Consider the following 20,734-nt stretch of genomic DNA (forward strand, 5'->3'; position numbering starts at 1 on the left):
ACTGGCAAAAATGTCTGTTTTTACAGTTTTTCATTCAATAAATGGTGCATATTGAGAGATTTTAAAAAGAAAACACACTTTTCACCAACAGATATTAACTAACTCTCACAGAATGGCACCAATATATTTATCCCTTTATCCACTAAGAAATTATTCCAGAAGCCCAGCTGTTGTAAGCAAACTGAGTCGGGTTATTAGAGACATTTTTGGCCTCAAGAACAAACTAATTATGTTGTGTTTGGCTCCTTCGGTCTCCAGCTGGCAGCAGCTTTTGTTCATCACCTGTAAGCTGCTTCACTTTGAGTGGCAGCATGATAAATGATCCTCGAGTTGCCCTCTTTATGACTGGACTGGTCAGAGTAAAGCTGAATGTGGATATAATGAATCGGGTTGTTATTACCAAATAAAGAGAGGTAAGAATGACTAACACGGTCAGTATGGTCGGTTGAGGATGTTTAACATGAGTCAGTGCTGTGAGGTTAGGTCTGAGAAAGAGTGCATAGGGTGCATAAAAATATGATTTTTTTTTTTTCCACAAATCCATGTAGATTGTGTGTGAAGGTGTTCACTGAAGAGTTGGGTCTTTAGTCTCCTTTAAGATTGAGAGGGACTCGGCAGATTATTTCCAAATGTTCATGTTTCCAGGAGAATGAATCCTACTGATTTTGGTGACCCACCTGATTTTATGTACTGCCACTAAAGGCTCAAATCTACTTGCTTTTGGATCACACGTACACGTAGACAACCAGCTGCGTCCTGAATGTCAATTTTCACATATTTGCCTGTATACAACGCATTAAACCAGATGATTCCTCTAGAGGGAGCAGCACATAAACCAGGCAACATAAGGACTGAAATAAACCACAAAGGTAGAGCTTATGAATGTGTATGGTGTAAACAAACATTGAATCTTGCAGACGCATGTCTTTAATTTCTGAGGACGTGCACAACCAACACTCCAAACCACTGCAGGATATGCAAGGCTGATATCATGCATTCACATACACATAGTTGAAAGCAAATATATTTGAGCCTTTACTGGTCAAAATGTCAAATTTTTCCAATTGAAAAATTTAAAAGAATGTATCTCTTGTTAAACGTTTGTTATACATGTTCAATAATTTTTTGACCTTTCCTGAATCTATTTGTTTGCAACACCTTAATAAACTCAGGTTGATCACCATCATCAGTCCTCCCTTTAACAAGAGATAAATGCATAGAAACTTACGTAAATTTGAATATAAATTGCATCAAGTTGCATTCATGTCAACAGGATATTCAGTTTTCTATCCTTTAAAGTTGAGAAGGCCTTGACTTCTTGTGAAGTACCTGTACCTGCCACTCTGTATATAGTTTAGAGAGTCATAAAGACAACAGAAAGGCGCAGCTCAGAGAAACCGTAGCAGTGAGAAACCCGTCTCCTGCTTCAGCACCACGGACAGCGACATGGATTGATCAACACACAGCACAGGAAAGCTCCAGATATAATAAGTCAGAGCCATGAATCTCTAAACTGCACAAAATCAGATAATGGATCAATAACTCAATCCAAATTCATAAATTCTGCACTCGCATGTCCCGTTTGGTGCATGTACATTAAATTTTCATGTCTTTGAGGGCGTGTGCAGACCTTACAGCATGCAGCCCAAGAAAATGACCATGCAGACTGTTCACATAGCAAACACACCCACTGTGCATGTTCCACGAGTTCAGTTTGTGATGTGAAGAGTATGAGAACAAAACAGCCTGTTTTAAAGTGAGGCTGTCTGAGGAGATCAACATTATTTGCATCATATAACTCATCAAATCCTCAATTTTAGTATGAATGGAACCGTTTGACAATCTAATTAATTTTTCAAGTGTTTAGACATAAAATAAATATTGATGGATTTAAATTTTGTAGCTGTCAAGACATCTCACTCTAATGAATGAGATGTGACTGGATCACCAAAGTCCGAAGGATTCATCCTCTGGGAAACATGAATGTTTGATCCAAAGTTCACTGCAAGTTGAAGTCGTTGATGAAGGTTTTTTTGTCTCGACTAAAGTCTGTTCGGTCGGTTGTTTCAGTTTGATGACGTAACTATTTTACTATAAAATCAAAGTCAAACTAGGGAAATTTGGAAATATTCCAAATTGGAAACTTTCCATGGGAATTATGGAAATGTATAGGAATTAACTGGAACTTGGGGTTAATTGAAACAAACTATCATATCCAAACATAATTATAAACATTTTGTCTTGTCATAAGCAGACCTCCTGCAAAATAATTAAAAAACATTTCAACAGGTTTATTTGTAAGTAGAACTTTATCAAGTTTGAATTATTTTATTGAACAAGAACAAAATTAATGTTAAGGGCACATCTCCCCCGACTCCACCCATTCAGAATTTAGTTAAATTCCCGTTTATTCCTTTTAATTCCCATAAAAAAGTTTCCAACTTTGAAAATTCAACAAATATTTACCAGAAATATTTACCCTCTTTACAGTGATGATAACACATTTTTAGGACGATATATTTCCCCAGAAACTATCACGATAAATGATGGTATCGTTGTATCTATTGTTTTAGTTTTAAAATGATATTAGATCATAATAAGTACATCCTTTTCCACAGCAATGAATTTTTAAATCTCGAGAATGTTAAACATTGGATTTGAAATGTGGAAAAGAAATATTAAAATATCCTAGATAAATAAAACATAAATAAACAAACTACAACCAAAACAAATAAAATAGACTTCCAGGCGGTTAACAAAACATTGCACTGAGATAATCATGATGTATTATATTTTATTATTAAAATAACATATAGTGTGTGTCTAACATATAGCGAGTGTCTGGAAAAGTGCTATATAAATGTAATGTATTATTATTATTATTATTATTATTATATAAACAGCTCGAATGGCTGCTTGGGAAATGGAAATGGTTCTTGGCAATTCTTACTGCCTTTAAACTTTAAACACAACACAAACGCACAAAAAGTCAATATATTGAGTCCAGAAAAAAACTATGGTGTCCATTTTTATATATCGAAGGATAAGTCAATATATAAAGTCATAGTAATTATCGTGACAGGCCTACTGTAAATTTTTGTTTCCTGTCATGATTCATCAATTAACCTCCCGTCCATCAGTCTGAACATATAAACAAGCTCAGTGGAGCTCTACTGTAACTGCAGGACATGAAACATTAAAGTGAATCATGACTCTGAGTTATAAATAATAAAAAAGAGAGATGTTGCAGTGAACATTTCCTCAGAGGGACGTAACGCTGACATGCAGCTGATTTGTACCTGCTGCTTTCCCCGTCAGATGTGAAGAGTGAGGCAGCTTCAGGTGAGCCGGAGGGAAATAATCAAAGGCTGAATTAGAGCCTGCGGTGCAGCTGCAGCACTTTGTGATATTAAGAGCTGCTGAGACCACCTGACTCACCACAGGAAAGGTCTTTTATTATTGCTTCAAACGTACTGTATACAGATACAGGTCATGGTGATATACTGTTCTTAACACGTATAACACCAGCAGTTTATGTCCTAGATTAACAGCATTAGTAATTACCAAAATCATGTTTTATGATCCTGTAATGGTTAATACAGCAGTATGTACAGGTGCATTGATGGAAAAGTCAATTTCCAGTAGTTCAAGTCAAACAGCCCCAAACAAGTATTGAGTCATATAGATGGACATACTTTTCAGAGGCCAACATTTCCATATTAAACATACTTTTTAAAACTGGTCTTTTGTAATATCAAATTATTTTGAGACACTGAATTTTAGGTTTTCATTAAATGTAAGCCACAATCATTATAATTAGAGATTAAATAAATTAAGACATGAAATGTTTCATTCTGTGTGTAATGGATCTATATAATGTGTTATTTCCACTTTTTGAATTGAATCACTGACATAAAAACGGACATAACTTTTCTATGATATTCTAATTTGAGATGCACCTGTAGAAGCTCTTTATTTTACTCAGAATTATGTTTTTAATGCTAAAATAAAATATTGTTATCCATGAATTAACTGCTTTACAAACCTGTAAAAATAGTAACACACATTATTTCTTGATTAAAAGTCAAATTATAGTTATTTACTTGCAGTGATTTAATGTTCTGCTTTATCAATTTCTGGCTCAAATCTGGCTATAAAAATGTGATTTCAGTTTATTTGCCAAATAAATAACATTTTATTTTTAATCAAGCCTTTGAAAGATTTCTAAAATATTTATTTTCTCTTTTTTTTTTATGATAGGTGGTCTAATAAATTTGTTAAGCACTGTATATCCTGATTATTTATTTATACATATTTATTCACATGCCTATTTCCAGGTTTTTTTTCAGACTTGGACCTGATTGGCTTTCTGGAAAGCCTCAAAGTTGAAGAGTAGATCCTATTTTATTCGGAGGAGATGCTGTTGTAAGCAATTCAGTCTTTTGTTATAATTATGAAGACCATTCGTACTAATAGAATGACTTCAGACCTTGAAATTATGTGCAATGCATACGGCAAAAATAGATTTTTATACGCTCATGTGATGTGCCAGGCCGTCCCCATGTTTACGTTTGGAGGTAGTGGCGCCCTCAAGTGGCCGTAGTTATTATGAATGACATTAAGGCGGAGTAAATGGTAAATGGACCTGCACTTATATATCTTTTTTCTAGTCGATTTGCGACCACTCAAAGCGCTTTACACTACAGACTGCTCTTATCACCCGTTCACACACACATTCATACTGGTGGCAGAGGCAAACCTAAACGGTGCCACCTGCCACCATTGGGAATTCATTCTCACACCAATGAACGCAGCATCGGGAGCCATTTGAGTTCAGTATCTTGCTCAAGGATACTTCAACATGTAGGCTGCCATGGTCAGGGATCAAACCACCAAACCTCTGTTCAGTGGGCAACCCGCTCTACCAACTGAGCCACAGCCGCAGTATGAAGCACAAAAGTGTCAGTTAGGGACAGCGGGATGGGTCAAACAAATCCAGGACATTCAACCAGGAGAACAGGGTCTGTGTCCCATGTGAAAACAAAAATAAACATCACTTAACTACTGCATCGCGTTTTTTAGCACATAATTGATGACTGGGACAAAAGATTATATGACCTCTAGTTAAGTAGGACGACATGTGGGTCTTTATTGTCTAACTTTGGTGTTAGAAGTAACCTTTCCTGCTGCTTTGCTCAGTTTAACTAACTGTTTTTGTTTGCACAATATCATAATGAACTTCTCTCCTGCTGGATACTAAGGGACCTTTACAAGACGACACAACCGTGTCTAATTAAATTAACATTGATGCTGATTTGTTAGCTGGCTGCACTCAGGACAGTTTGAAAGTGATTCATCAGAATACTGTGTGTGATGTTAACATGGAAATCTCCAGACTGTAATCAGCTCACAGCATGAGAGAGACAAACTGGGCTTTTCTCTCCCTAAACTACTTTCACCCCAAATACAGAGTTTTACCAGCAACCATGCAGACCAGCCTGCTGGATTTAAATAAATGTCATAAATACCTCTCTTAAAACTTCCCATTCCCACATCTCAAACTATCACCTCGCTATAAGATATTTCACTTCTTTCTCTCCCACCTGCTGCAGAAATAAACCCAATAAGCCCCAGGTAACCAGGAAACAAGTCGTTAGCAGCAGCAGAGATTAATTAGCAGCGCTGACACTGAATATATTCAGTAAAGACAACATGTGTTTTTTAACATATTTACTGTTACTTTCTGAACTATAAGGAGCATCTTAAAGGATCCACTGCTGCTGTTCTATAGATTTCTTGTTGTTCTTAAATCCCATTAAGACCAAATCAAAAATGTGTCTTTAAATACTTTAAAATACTTTATCCCCCTAACCTTCAGGATGTGGTCAGTCTATTGGCTCCATAAAGTTTAATTTAAAAAAAAAAGGTAAAAGGCTGTACGTTTTTGATTACATTCTTCTAAAGTAAGATGTTAATATTTTTTATTTTAAGGTCAACTAACTGCCCAGCACAGACGATCTGGTATTGATCACACTCAAGTTAAACAAATTAAATAAAATTAATGATGCATGTTTTAGTTGGTCTTGTTGGTCAGATAACCCCACCCATTTTCCATGGTTTTTGATAATAACCAAAATCATTATCAAGAAAACCATGGAAAATGTTGAGATACCAGCTGTTAAATAAAAGTCTTATCAGCTATTTTTGTTATTATATTTGTCCAACAAATATACCTTTAGTTGTACCAAGCATTAAAATGAACAATAAACTGAAGAAAACAAGGGTGGTTAATAATTTTTTCCATGACTGTAGATTCCATGTTATTGCTAGAAGCTGCGCACTTTCGCCCATAACGATCAGAGTCTTTTCCGGTTATAATTATCAGGCCTGAGCTGATTTAAAGTCTCACAGCAGAGGAGTGAATGTAACAGCAGTCAGTCAGAACCACACCTCACCTCCACCAAACAGCATCAACATCTAGATCTCCACGCTCCACCCCGCCTGATCTCGCTGAGCTCAGCACTCTTTCTCACCCACCCTGAGGGTGTGTGTCTCTCTCTCTCTCTCTCTCTCTCTCTCTCTCTCTCTCTCTCTCTCTCTCTCTCTCTCTCTCTCTCTCTCTCTCTCTCTCTCTCTCTCTCTCTCTCTCTCTCTCTCTCTCTCTCTCTCTCTCTCTCTCTCTCTCTCTCTCTCTCTCTCTCTCTCTCTCTCTCTCTCTCTCTCTCTCTCTCACACACACACACACACAAAGGATCTGATTCCGTCGGCTTTTGTCGTTATAAAACGAGGTTCTTCACAGAAACATGATGACGGACAACCTGAGCCGCTCCGTCCTCCTGCTCAGTGTCCTCATTCCTCCGTCTGTGTGATAGACGAAGCCGGCTCAAGGACATTTCAAAGACAGTTGTAATAAAAAGCCACCAGTTGGGTTAGCTGGGTGATCTGGTGGCAACAGACAGCTTCAAATAATGATTATTTGTGTTTTCAGATCAGTTTAGTCACTGAATTCAGTTATGTTGATAAAATGTCAGATTGTCAAACGGTGACGTCTTCAAATGACTTCTGTCCAGACAACTAGAGGGAAAAGATGATCAGCCAATCAGCAGGCAGCTATTCAGATAATTGACTGTTAACCACAAAGTGTTCAAGGCCTTTTTTTTTTTTTTAGAATTGGTGGTTGTGGGTATTGGATGATGTTTAGGGGGAGATAGCAGGTCAACAATAAATGCCACATAGAAGTTGTGAACATCCTCTGAAAGCTTTGAACCTGAAGATTAATTGAGATGTGGCTCACATGAAGAAAACTGGGCTCATTGAATCCACAAGAGTCTCAGCTTTCTAGTGAAACCCAGTGTATGTAATTCAAAGCCTGTTTAGGGGCCTCAGTGTGCACAACTATTCAAATACAGTTGGAGGGAATGGCAAATGTGTACTTCATGAGAAAAACTGTGTTTTTTGCCTTAAACTACATGTTATCAGCATAAATGTGTGTAAAGAGGAGACTTGTGAGAACCCAGAGGGGCCTATTTTCATTGAATTAGCATGACGTCAGAGGTCACATGACCGCTTTGAAAGTCACCAATAAGCCTAACTTTGCAGCATTTATTCGACAACTTCCCATATAAATATATCCAGTATATTCCTATGGCAGGCTGTCTGAATGGTAAGTAGTTAAGGCAAAAATATCATTTGCATTTGCAGCTTTTCTTTGTCTTTTGTGAAAACAAATTAAATTAATTATTCTGTCACAAAAAGTTTAGCCTTATTAAAATGTTGTAGGTTGTACATAACTAACAGAAGCAAAAAAAATGTATCCTATTTTCTGTGTGTCCGGTTTCTGGTTGTTTTGCTGCAATATCAGTAGAACTTTTGATTTATCTGTGTTTGTTTTTTGTGAAACTAGTGTTGTATCAGTTTAGATTTCTGTTATCGTAACATGAATGCGGTTGTTTTTGGGGGAGGATGGTCTCTAAAAAGCCTGAGCAAAATATTCATATTTGACAATCTGGAGCCAGTTTTTTCTCCTTTTTTGTTAGTTTTAATTTATAGATTAGTAAAGGGTTTGCTGTGAGTTTCTGGAATATTGTAATGGTAGTTTCTCACTATTTTTTTACATCTTAATGACCAAATATTCATTCCAGAAAACAGATTAAATCCTCACATTTGAATATCTGAAAGAAGAGAATATTTTGCATTTAATCATTCAAAAAAAATTGCTGTTTTCAATCGATCGACTAAACGATCAATCGACTGATCACATATGTGTCGATCTTCACCAGTCAAGCATTAAATATCCACCATGTAAATAAACAGCATTATTATCTTCCGCCTTGCGTGCTTCGGGATTAAAACAGCTGCCGGTCGTCTGTGTGTCCCTTCCTATTTTTGGACATTTTCGTCTAGTCTGTTGCATAAGTTTGGGGTTATTCAGAGAGTGAAGTCTAATCCACGTCCCTGCACAGGTTTCACATGAACCTCTGAGCTGAGGCGGCCTGACCCGAGTAGCCAGCCGCTCTCAGCTGCTGCCTCCAGGTCACAAAGATGTGTTGCCTTTTTTTTTTTTTCTCCTCCCACCTTAAAAAATCAGGTCACCCAAATTCATTCAAGTGAATGGAGAGCAGCAGCGAGCTCACTGACAAACGAACATACAGTGAGCGTGAGTCAGAGAGGCTGTTTACACTGAGAGGCTGCAGGCCTACACTACTCTCACCTAAAACTGTAACCTGCATCATCATCTTGGATTAATAACAAGAGAGGGAAGCCAGAGAGGGCTGCTGCTACAACTGAACACACACGTCATGTGCTTCGTGTTATTTTAAGGAAATGTGGGTTTTTTAACAACCTGAGAAAGCATTTATACTCTGTAATTGCACATAAATGCACATTAAAGGAACATTTATGCATTTTTTAAGCAAATATTTGACTAATTTTGAAGCCAAACATCAATAAAATGCCATTTTTCTTATTTATCAAGCAGAGTTACATCTCCGGCAATGTGAAAATGGCTTAAAAACATAATTTAGGGAGATAATATTGACAGAAAATATATTTTAACATTTAAAAGACATTTCTTCTGCAGGCAGTAGCCACCTGAGGGTGTGCTGAGAGGAATCAGTACTGATGACCTCCTAAAGTCCTGCTACTGCTGCACAGTGTAACCAGAAAGTACAGAATGTGACTTAAATGCACCACATGCATGCCAATATGCTGTCACTGGAACATTTTTATGAGTAAATCAGATAAAATAGGCTCTTCATTTTCTACTGTCAGTAAATGTAAACACCTATATGCAGTGAAAATGATCATTATGAGCCATACTGTTACTCACATCATATGCAGTTTAAGTCCACGGCCTCTGAGCCGACAACAGGAGTCCTCACATGCAGTTAATGTCAAAAATAAATTCCTGTTTTCATGCAGTCGGATTCCTCCAGTGGCTGCGACCAATCTGCATGCAGCTCCAGATTAACGATGCGGTGTTATAAAACGAGCAGACCCCGGTCCGGTCTTTTTTTTTTTTCACGCGTCTATAAAATGATTGCGATTAGAGCCGAACAGGAGCAGCTTTCCCCCCGCTGTGTGTGCGGGTTGTTCGGGCGTCTGAAGCGAGAATAAGCGGTGGAGGGTCTTACCGTTGCTCGGTGCTGTGGATGGAGCGGAGGGAGGGAGGGGCGCTGCTGCTGCTGCTGCTGCGGATGAGGATGAAGGCAGATCGGCCTGCTTCAGCTCAACACCTACACTCTGCTACCGTGCTGCGTTCAGGAGCGCCTCGTACAGTCGCATCTCCGTACTTGTAAAGTGATTCGGCAGCATTCACGTGAATCATAAAAAAATGCTTCCTCTATTGAAGTCAACTTCTCGAGTGACGAGTTGATGACTTGTAATTAAGTGATGATTTTAATCCAGGGATGCAGCCATGATTTTTAAAAATACTGAGCTCAGGCGTCCCTGAACACATCTTTCACCGAATGACCAAAAACAAAAAAAGGTCTCTAAATTTGTTTTTAAATTAGATTTTTCCATAATTCTTGCCTGGAGAATTGCAATAAATATGCATATTATACAGTCATGGAAAAAATATTAGACCATTGTTTTCTTCAAGTTCTTGTTCATTTTAATGCCTGGTACAACTAAAGGTACATTTGTTTGGATAAATATAATAACAAAAATGGCTCATAAGAGTTTAATTTAAGAGCTGATATCTAGACATTTTTCATGGTTTTCTTGATAATGATTTTGGTTTTTAATCCAGAAAAACATGGAAAATAGCTAAATGTGCATATTGTATATTATGTCTATCTTGATTTATTTTTTTACCTTACACTGTTTGTTCACACCATTTTAAATATTGTTTCATATACTTGCATCTATAAGTGAGCTCCTACTGCATCAAGGATATCTTATGTTGTAAGTTAGACAGTGTGCAGGAGTCTCATATTTCTTGTCCATTATGACACTCTAATTTATGTTTCAAAGCTCCCACCACACTGTCAGAATATCTAAAACTGTCTGTAAGAAATACTGAAGCCTTCATTTACTTTTTTTCTAGTCTACAAAAGGAAGTCAGATTTACAAATGTTAAGTATAAAAAAACCTGGACTCAGTGTTGTCACACAGGTCACCATGTTTTTAAAAAAAAACTGCCACTAAACTGTGTTGTGGCAATATTTACATCATTTGAACGAAGCTTTAGAATCTGATCCCTAAGAAAATAGACCTTACCATGTGGTTATCTCATGTAGACTAGTTGAATTACCAAAAAATACATGCAATGTCATAAAATATCTTTATTGAGATATGGAATGACGTATATGAGGGAAGAACATGTTGGCTGTATCGGCCACCCCTAAGCCCACCCCAAGTTTTGGTATTGGAAGTTTTCTGGATTGTGTTTGTAGTCAGCAGAGGTGTGGACTCGAGTCACATGACTTGATGAATTTGATGTCTTTTGACTCAACTTGGACTATTAACTTGTGACTTGACTGTGTCTTGAGCCTTTTCACTTGAAAAGACTTGCTACCTTCCCCAAAACCCAAAGATTGAAAAGTCTGTTACTAAGGACTGCTCTATCTCTCTGTGTGTAAATGTGTGCGTCTCTTGCTGTGTGTGTCTGTGTGCGTGTCTGACGTGTGCTGTCGGCTCAACATCCAATCGAATTCGATCCACGTTATTTTGATCCGACAGCATCCATCCAATGAAATTGCAGGAAAACCAATGAAGAAGAACTGTCAGAAAACAGCGTCAGCTGGCAAAAATGATGACAAAGATAGTTTGTTCTGGCATACAAACTACAAAGTGGTCAACAAAAAACGAAATGCGGGTTGAAGATTAGACTTCGTCCGACATTTGAATTTGCACAAAGAACGGTAAGTTTTGAATGAAAGCTAATGCTAGCTTCACGGCTAAGGAACTTTGCTAGCAGCATTGCTAAATTAGTGAGAAAAAAACACAGACAGATGAGACAAGACAGGACAGAAACTGCTGTGGAACTAGTTATAGTGCAGAATGCTCTTGTTTTTTTTGTTTTTTTTTAAAGATATTTTTTGGCCATTTTTCAAGGCTTTATTGATAGTGAGACAGATAGAAAGGGGGTGACAGAGGGGAGGACATGCGGCAAAGGGAGCTCAGGCCAGATTCAAACCCGGCTCCGCCGCAGCGAGGACTGTAGCCTCTGCACATGGGGCGCCTGTGTAACCCACTACACTACAGACCACCCCGAGAATGCAGAATGCGAGTATGCAGTTGTTGTTTTTTCCGAATGTGTTTCAAGAATGTTCTCGCAAAAGTTTTGATGAATAAATACAGATTTTAAAAGCATACATGATCCGTGTAAACAATCGGTCGAACATGTCGTCTCCCAACATCTGGGTCTGAAAAGTGAAGCCGATGCAGAAGATGCTCTCTGAAGAGTTGGGTCTTCAGGAGTTTTTTTTAAAGGTAGAGAGGAACGCCCCTGCTCTAGTTCCAACCAGAGCAGGGGCATCCCTCTCTGTCACAAATCAGGAAGACCCAAACGCACAATCCACAGTACGCACAGTACAATCTTACTGTGATTTTAATGTTCTTTATTTTACTGCAGACAACAGATGACTGCACTAGGCAGCAGGCAGGAACACAGTCTTCCTTAACAAGTCTATAGACAGAGCTGCAGTCCAGAAGTCCAAAGCAGAAGCAGGCCGAAGAGTAACCCTCCACGGAGAAGCCGGAGTGGCAACAGAAGCAGACAAAATAACACCAGGAACTCACAGGCAGTGTTCGGAGTCGGGGACGGAAGGCAGTCAGATAACCAGGGCAGAGACGAAGATTCTGGGTCAGGAACAAGCAGGGTCGGAACCGGGAAATCAAGCCGAGGAAAAGCGCTGGAAAGTTCTGCATACTACAAAGACAATCTGGCGCTGTAGTGCTGGGCTGGTGTGGCTTATATAGTGGCTGGATGCTGATGAGGAGCACCTGAGTGCACAGGTGAACAGAGTTGGCTGATGAGAAGGGCGTGGCCAGCAGGGAGAGTGAGCAGAGGGGAGGAGAGTGGAAAATTACTGGCAGAGCAGCAGAGGAATGGATGGTGACACCTCTCTACCTTTTTAAAAAAAAAAAAAAAAAAAACCTCCTGAAGACCCAGCTCTTCAAAGAGCATCTTCTTTCCTAGCACCACACGATAATTCGATAATTCTACTCCTTAAAGAATTGTCACTAGCACTTATTGATGCACTAATAGCTCTTTTTACACTAAACCTTCTTTGTTTGCTTTTATTCTTCCTGTAAGTCGCTTTGGATAAAAGCGTCTACTAAATGTAAGTGCTCTTAACAGCATTCTGTCTAATGTCCAGCAGGGGGCGACACCACTGGTTGCAAAAAGAATTCAGGTTACATGGAAGTCTATGAGAATATGAGTCTCTCACTTGATTTGTGACCTCAGTAAACATTCTCATAATGAGTTTATGGTCCCGATTGTTAGTTTAAAGTCTTCTTCAATACAGCATGATGATTATTTAGTAAAATATGGTCCCATTTAGAGTAAAATAGACGACAAAGCAGGGGTGGGCTTAGGGCGGGGCTTCCTTGTGATTGAGAGCTCGCTACCAAAGTTGGTTTTTCATCTTGACCGTGGCACTAAAAGATGCTCTAAAGAGTCAGCTGTTCATTTTGCGCTCACACCTGCAAATGCAAATATGGAAACTAAAAGCATCCGAACGATAGCCAATGTGTTAAATTTGCAATCTTAAACTGGTAACGTCTCATGCATTTTCCCTTCAAAATATGTCATTTCCTAAATAAATAACACATCACCCAATTAAATAAATTCTTGGCCTCTGTAAACTCTTCTGGATGGCCTGGATTAAGCTCAGTATTATTTAGATTTTCTAGGTAAATAAGCATCAGGATTTGACTGTAAAGCTGCACGAATCTGTTGTGTTTGACCACAGGGGGCAGAAGAACCAACAGCTCAGATTTCACTGTCAGGATGGATGATGCTTAAATTGAGTTTAAGTAGATAAATAGAGCCCAATAGTATTATTGAAAGGGGAAGCTTGTCGATTGTCTTTTTTGGGAACAGGACTTTTCAAACAGCTGTGAGTCAAACAGCAGCTGCTGGGTGGGACAGACAAACTAAAATAGCCTGTTCTCTCTGCCGGTCTGACCCGCTGTGAATCACAACTAATGGAAAGAGAGATTGATGCTGATTCACAGAGCTGCATGTCAATGTTTTTTTTTTACATCTCCCTGTCAAAAGTAGTTCATCATTTTGTCCCTTTTTAAAAAAACTTTTTTGGATCACACATGATTATTTTTAGCTCACAAAGTGGGACGAAAAACATGCACAAAGTTAAATGTGATGTCTTTTATCGGCTGTGAGGGGAAGAGAAGTTTCAGCCTTCAGGTCTGATAATAAAAGAAGGGTATTTGTAAAGAGCCTTGCCAGCAGTTGCTATGGTATTAAGCTGCCTCTGTAAAAAGCCGGTGAGTGAATCTGCTCTCTGTCGAAGCAGCACTGATGCAGCATCAGCTCAGATGACCGGCAGTCTCCTCTAAATGTCACACAGCTGTTAGCGGTGCGGCTCAGATGCCCGGCCTGCCGCGCCCTTCTCTCCAGACGCGCTGTTTTTCTCTCCCCTGAATGTCTCAGTTATTCCAGCCCTCCTCTCCTTCTCCTCCTCCTCCACTACTTACATCACTCTCTCACACATGGAAACACACACACACAAACACACACACACACACACACACTGAGCATTCAGTCAAGGTCACATTTGTAGATGTATGTGTTTCTGTAAAGGCTGTTAAGTGTTTCCACCATGACTCGCTGCTTTAAACTTCAGAGACTCTATTCTCTGTGGCCTGTGAGTAACAGTTCATCTAAGGAAGCAGCAGGTTTCATTCTGAATCTGAGCTTTGAAATATATTTCTGAATAAGTGTATTATAACTGTAGATTCCAGTGGAAGTGCCTTAAACCTGCATTCTTGCCAACGGCCAGCAGGGGGCGACTCCACTGGCTGCAAAAAGGAGTCATATTGTATACAAGTCTGTAAGAAATTTATCCTACTTCTGACTTGATTTGTGACCTCAGTTAACATTTTCATAATGAGTTTACGGTCTCAATCGTTAGTTTCAAATCTTCTTCAATACAACATGATGGTCATTGAGTAAATTATCGTCCGTTTAGAATAAAATAGATGATAAAGCTGGGGAAGGGTCACCAAGGCACACTTTTTGTCTTCCATCTCTGACACTTTCACTGTGTGTTCTACAGTTCTTTAAAGTTATTTGTATCATTTTGATTGCCTAAAAATGTTGTGATCAGTGTTCTGTTGCACTAAAATATGCTATAAAGAATCAGTAGTGACAGTGACGTCATCTGTTGGTTCGTGGCCATTTGAGGCATCGAGTTCAGCGTAACACTCATCATGTGTTGTCATCTTATTTCCGAGGGAGCAGACCATATTAAAGGGGCCATTATGTACACCATTAACATCAAATTGTCTTGAAGAACATTTTTTACTATGGTAAATGGAGTGCACTTAAATAGCGCTTTACACTACACACTTCACTCAGTCACCCGTTCACACACACATTCATACTGGTGGCCGAGGCTACCAGGGCACACTGGTGCCACCTGCCACCATTGGAAGTTCATTGACACAACGATGACAACTGATCCACAACTGAGCCACAGCCGACTAGTGATTGAGACTATAGTGTTGTCCTAAAAAATATTCTGGGGTAATAAATTAAGTGAGAAGTTTTCTCATTTTGTATTGAAATGAATGGACAGAAATGCTTTTGCAGCCGCCGTCAGCACCCCCGACTGTCATTTTTGATAGAATGCAGCTTAAGGCACTTCCTGGTTTGCCTTACTGCTCAGACCCTGAGGTGTGTTTAACCTTTTAAAGGTGCTCTGTAAAGTTTTCCAGTAGACAAAGTTTTGTTAACATTCAGTGTGTGTTTTCTTGAGGCCTAGCAAAGGCGTAGAATGCATTTTCGTCCTCCTAAAACTTTTGCAAAGTAGGTTTTTAACACGTTTTTAATCAGGCAGCACGTTGCTTCGCACATTACTGTCACAAACTGTCCATAAGCTGAATAGTAGAACTGTGACCATGCACAATATAAACAGAATCCAAACATTGCTCCAGAGCGCTACTCATGGTTAAAAAAGAAACTACAAATTAAAAAATAATTCTGTCCTTTAGCCAAACTGACGTAGATTTTTTTTCAGCAATATAAAATCAAAGTATTGCATCGGGTAAATGGTTAAAAAAAGGTAGTGTCAGTTTATAATCTAAATGCATCAACCATAACTCAGTCCCTTTCAGGTCAATTTAGCGTAACTGACTCCTCAGGCGGATGGATGGATTGTCTGTGGAAGAACACACACACACACACACACACACACACACACACACAAAGTAGATCTGAAACAAACCGTAGATCTGAACCATGGTTAGGTTTATGGGGAAAACAAAGCTTTAATTTAGATTTAGGACAAGAGAAACAACATGGTTAGTTTTTTGGAGGGGGTACAGTTGGATTTAGGAAAACTACATGGTTAGGTTTGGGAGGGATGACAGATTTTAGAAAAGAGAAAGCACATGGTGAGGCTTCGAGGGGAAAAAAACTATAGCTAGATTTAGGAAAAGAGCCTACATGGTTATGTTTAGTGAATAAAAGAAAAACTTTGGTTAGATTTAATAAAGAGGAAATACTGTACATGATGAGGGTGAGGGGTAATCAAAGAAACAAGTAAAATTTAGGAAAAGCGAAACAACATGGTTAGTGTTAGGGAAGAAAAAAACTACAGTTAGATTTAGGGAAACTACTATGTGATTTGGTTTCGGGGGAAAGAAACTGGTTCGATTTCATAAATAAAAGGTCATGGTTTGGATTAAATACCTTGAAATAAAAATAACTTATAAAATGCACCTGTATAAGACCTGTGTGAGTTGTTTTACCATATGGTGTGGGCAACAAATCAATAAATTGACAGAAAAGTAACCAACAACATTTTTCATCATTTAAGATGAATCCTCTTACTCATGCTGTTCAGTGTTTGAAACATTCCTTTTTCTTCTTTTTTTCTTTTGGTATAATTGTAGATTGAAAAGTTAAGGATTTGTAATTTCGTTGGAGGAATCAACGTTAGGTGAAAAGTGACATTTTTTTAGACTAAATGATAAATAATATAAATCAGCCACTCATGAAAATGCAAATTACTTCCAGTCCAAATAAGATGACAAATACATATTGATATGGTAGGAATTTTATGTTATCTTATGTTATATGTTATATGTTTAAACCTTAAACTCTGAATTAAATATAGTGGTTCTGCCTTCATATTATATCTGCAGACTGAGGAAAAATTTAAAAATCTAGATTTGTGTTTTTCAATCAAAATGAGAATTAGTTGTAACTCAAGTAACACGTTGTAGTTCCCTCAGATATTCTGAATCATGTCACAATTGCAACATCAGCTAAAATTGTTTTCATTTCTCCTAATTGTACAATATATATGTATCTTTATATACTTTGTGTGTGAACATGGGTAAATAGAATCTTAGAAATACCTTTAACCTTCCTCTTTTGTTAGCATTCTGTTACTATCCCTGTATTAAATGATTCATAAAATACCCTCAAAACAATTATTTATCATCCAATTTGCTTACATCTTGGTTATCTTGTTTGGCTACCTAATCCATGAAAAGATTAGTTTTAATAATTTTAGTGTGGGCCCTTGGGCCTTTCTTTTGACAGCATACCCCTCATTTAAGATAAGATCAGTGTTGCTGCTCTGTATTGCAGTAGATTTCATAGATAAACCTAATAAAGAAGTGGTAACTGAGTGTATTTGTCCTCCACAAGGACATCACAAATATCCCCTAAGACTCTCCTCTTTCACACAGCAGCTCAGATAACTGTAATTTCACATCCTATACTGGTCACACATGTACATGTGTGTGTACATGTGTGTGTGTGTGTGTGTGTGTGTGCTGTCAGGTCCAGATGAAAGGCTGTGGAGCAGGGGACCCTCCTTCTTGATGTACAGCCTGACTGCAGAGGAGTCGAGGCTCAGATCAATAACGGCTGCTGAATTATTAAACGGCACACGTTCTCCTAAAACCGCGCCCAGAACCAATGCTGGATTTTTTTTTAAGGCATGTCATAAAAATTTTAACTACTCATTAGATAACTGACGAGGGGCACAGATTGCGTGTCGTCACTGCAGGTTATTATCTGAACCGAGTCCATCCGTTCCCCCCCCCCCCCCTCGTTGCTGTGACTCTTTATTTCAGCACAAATCAATATAGAAACAGATCGCTGTGAGATCACTGTGAGCCTTAACGTCCTTTCTGTTGGTTCAGCATTGTTTCTGAAAGCCCCCTACAGAGGGGAAAACTTATAAAAAGTCCCATAAAGAGAACATGACATCACATGAGTTGTAAGTGCAGTTAATAATGTAGTAATGCAGTTTTCAGACACAGGAACTACACCTGCTGACAATGCAACATTATATTACTGCCCACTCATGATGTATCTGCCTCCATTACTCTCAATATTGTTGGCTGTGCCCTTTTTTTCCCTCTCTGTCTCCCTGCCAGCATGTTGTGTGTACGTGAGGAGACTGCAGCGGCGGATATTATACCTGTGTGTGTCATTCATGTGTGTGCGGGGTGTTTAATATCTCCGCTCGGCCCCCTGACAGCCTCGTCCCTCTCCCAGCCATCACTCACTCTGTCTCTGCCTGTCAGCTTCAGCAGGATGTTGCGTCCGTCACGCTCTGTGATCAGCCGCTCAGCCTCCGGTCGTGGGTTTGTGAGGAAATCAAGTAGTATGTCACACGTAATGTAACTCTCTCTAATCATAAGATACTGTAGTGAATAAATAAACTTCTGCAGATTCTCTCGGGATGACTATGTTGGTTTGTCTGGACATTTGACATCTTCTGGATGGTTTAAGATAAACTTTTGCACTCATGGTTCCCGGAGGATGAATTATTAATGGTTTTGATAATCCTCTGACCTTTTCTTAAGCTAGCAAACTTTTTTCTGTCCTGCCTTTTGCTGGTGTTTATGTGCCACTGTTGGTCAGTCAAATAGAGTGAAAAAGTCGTCAACTTAGGGCTTTAATCCCAACCAAATGCCTGTAGCTCGCTAAAACATGAAGTTTAAGCAACCCATTAAATTGCTACTCATTAAAAGCCTTGTACATATGTGTTAGAATGGTTAGATTTAATAAAAGAGAGACTACATGGTTAGGTTGAGGGGGAAAAGAGATACTATGTTTAGATTTAGTTAAAGAGGAACTACTGTGCATGGTAAGGGTTAATAAAAGAAAGTAAGATTTAGGAAAAGGGTAAAAAAACATGGTTAAGTTTAAGAAAAAGGGTAACTACTGCATTGTTGGGTTTCTGTGGAAAGATATTGGTTAGATTTAGAAAAAAATATTGTTTGGATTAAATACCTTACGTAACCTACATGATATGAAAATAACCTAAAATTCACCCGTGCGAGTCCTGTGTGAATTGTTTTCCCCTCCGGTGTGGGAAACTTAATTTTGCTCTGTCTTGATACATGTGCATCCTCATGTGTGTATCTTGCCTTTTAATATAGTAGATTTACCCCCTTTTGTCATAATTACTTTATAATTAACTAACTCAACAAATATAGCAATAAAAACGGAGAGAATCAAGAGAAAAGGGTGTTTACTATGTTAAAAAAGCGCCTCAGTTTAATTGCACAGTGCCTCCAAAAACTGGGATTGGGCAAAATGGTAGAAATCTGTATTACAATAATCATTCATATATTTTCCCAATATGAGTAGGAGTCATAAAATGCATCACAGATCATCACACTGCTGCTGAAGGCATTAGACAGTGTTTGGCTGTAATAGTCTCATAATAGTATTCCAGTGGATAAACAATAATATTGAATTATTGCCACCGAGCCTGGCTGCCCACTCTTTCCCCCCAGGTGCAGCAGGTTTTGTTTATCAGCCATCAGTCTGCAGTGTAGGTCCACTGAGTCTTTATTAATTGCACTGTGTGGGCGACAGCTGCATTCATGGAGCACATTACCTCCGTCCTCCTCCTGCTGCTCTCCTGGGACCAAACGTGATCTTTCATGTTGCCAAACTGTCCTCGAGCCTCATCAGTCAATCAGGAACCAGTGTGCTGCGAGCAGAGACGCTCCGGACTAATGGACGTCCAGTGATGGATGCACTGATTACTGCGTGCCACACTGTATCCATTTCATCATGACGCAACGGAGAACGTCCGAAATGCTCCTCGGGGAACCTGTGAGCGTCTGCAAGGAGTTGGAAACAGTCCGCAGAGGGTTTTTAATTGACAAGAAAGGAGGTCAGGATTTTAAGTGAGGAAGAGAAGTGCTTCGATTATTGGTTGTGAAAGTCAGAATTCTATTTTTGTATTTTGTGACTGTAAAGAAATTTTGATGAGTATTGATAGTCAGTTAAAGGCCACAGCTTACAAATGTTTCATTGCATTCACACCCTTTTTTATTAAATTTTTGGCCATAACTTTTTCAGCGGTAGCCATTTAATGTATTTTAAACTCTGTATTGGTACGTGCAGAAGAAAAGCAGTTTATCAGGAGTTCAGTGTTACAGCGTTGGATTAAACTTTTGATTTGATGCTGAGTTTACAATGCACCGACCCTGATGCTTATCCCTGCAGGTAGAGACCCACAGGATGGCGGCTTCATGTAGATGTGCAAATGTGCAAACTGTTTCATTATATCCAATCACAGTTTTTTTTTTTTTTATACAATTCATGGTATTGGTTTTTGGGTATTGCACTGCTTGCCGCGTCGGTCTGTTGTCACATTCGAACTCCGTTAGTTAGCCGCTACAAAAGTACCTGTATGGGATCAGAGGCCGAGGGGAACTAACTAGCGGGCGGAGCCAAAACACTCAGTCGAAACACGCCTAAAGTATGGTTATCCTTTTCTGGTCAAGGTGCAACAACTCTTTTCTGTGTGATTTCCTCTGGTAGCCTCTTTTTTGGAAATGTTGGGAAAAAACACAGGAAAATTGCCCTCTTGGATGCCCCTATGGCAGATAAATTGTGATGACTTGCCCTCTAGATTGAGTAAACATCATAGAGCTGCCTCATGAAGAGCACTAATGGGTCTTTAAATGGAGAAAACATGATTTAGTGTCCTTCCAGAGAAGAAAACATAACAAAGAATCCTCTCTGATGGGTTTAAAAACTTGATGCAGTGCCATG

General features: G+C 38.9%; 2 protein-coding genes across 3 annotated transcripts in view; one reads left to right on the forward strand and one right to left on the reverse strand.

The window, feature by feature from the left end:
* The window catches only part of map1aa (microtubule-associated protein 1Aa), a 100,274-nt gene that overhangs the window by 20,734 nt on the left and 58,806 nt on the right, over window positions 1-20,734 (reverse strand). The window contains exon 1 of one of the 2 annotated variants that reach the window (XM_059345897.1): window positions 9,633-9,699. The exons of the other annotated variant lie outside the window; for it this stretch is intronic. The gene's annotated coding sequence lies outside the window, so the exon portion shown is untranslated. Of the gene's footprint in view, window positions 1-9,632; window positions 9,700-20,734 lie in introns of those variants that run through there. 2 annotated transcript variants of the gene reach the window in all.
* tp53bp1 (tumor protein p53 binding protein, 1) overlaps window positions 1-20,734 on the forward strand; it is a 153,082-nt gene that overhangs the window by 6,269 nt on the left and 126,079 nt on the right. The gene's annotated exons all lie outside the window — the stretch shown is intronic.

The sequence above is a fragment of the Centropristis striata genome, chromosome 2 (genome assembly GCF_030273125.1).
Source record: "Centropristis striata isolate RG_2023a ecotype Rhode Island chromosome 2, C.striata_1.0, whole genome shotgun sequence".
NCBI classification, from domain to species: Eukaryota; Metazoa; Chordata; class Actinopteri; order Perciformes; family Serranidae; genus Centropristis; species Centropristis striata.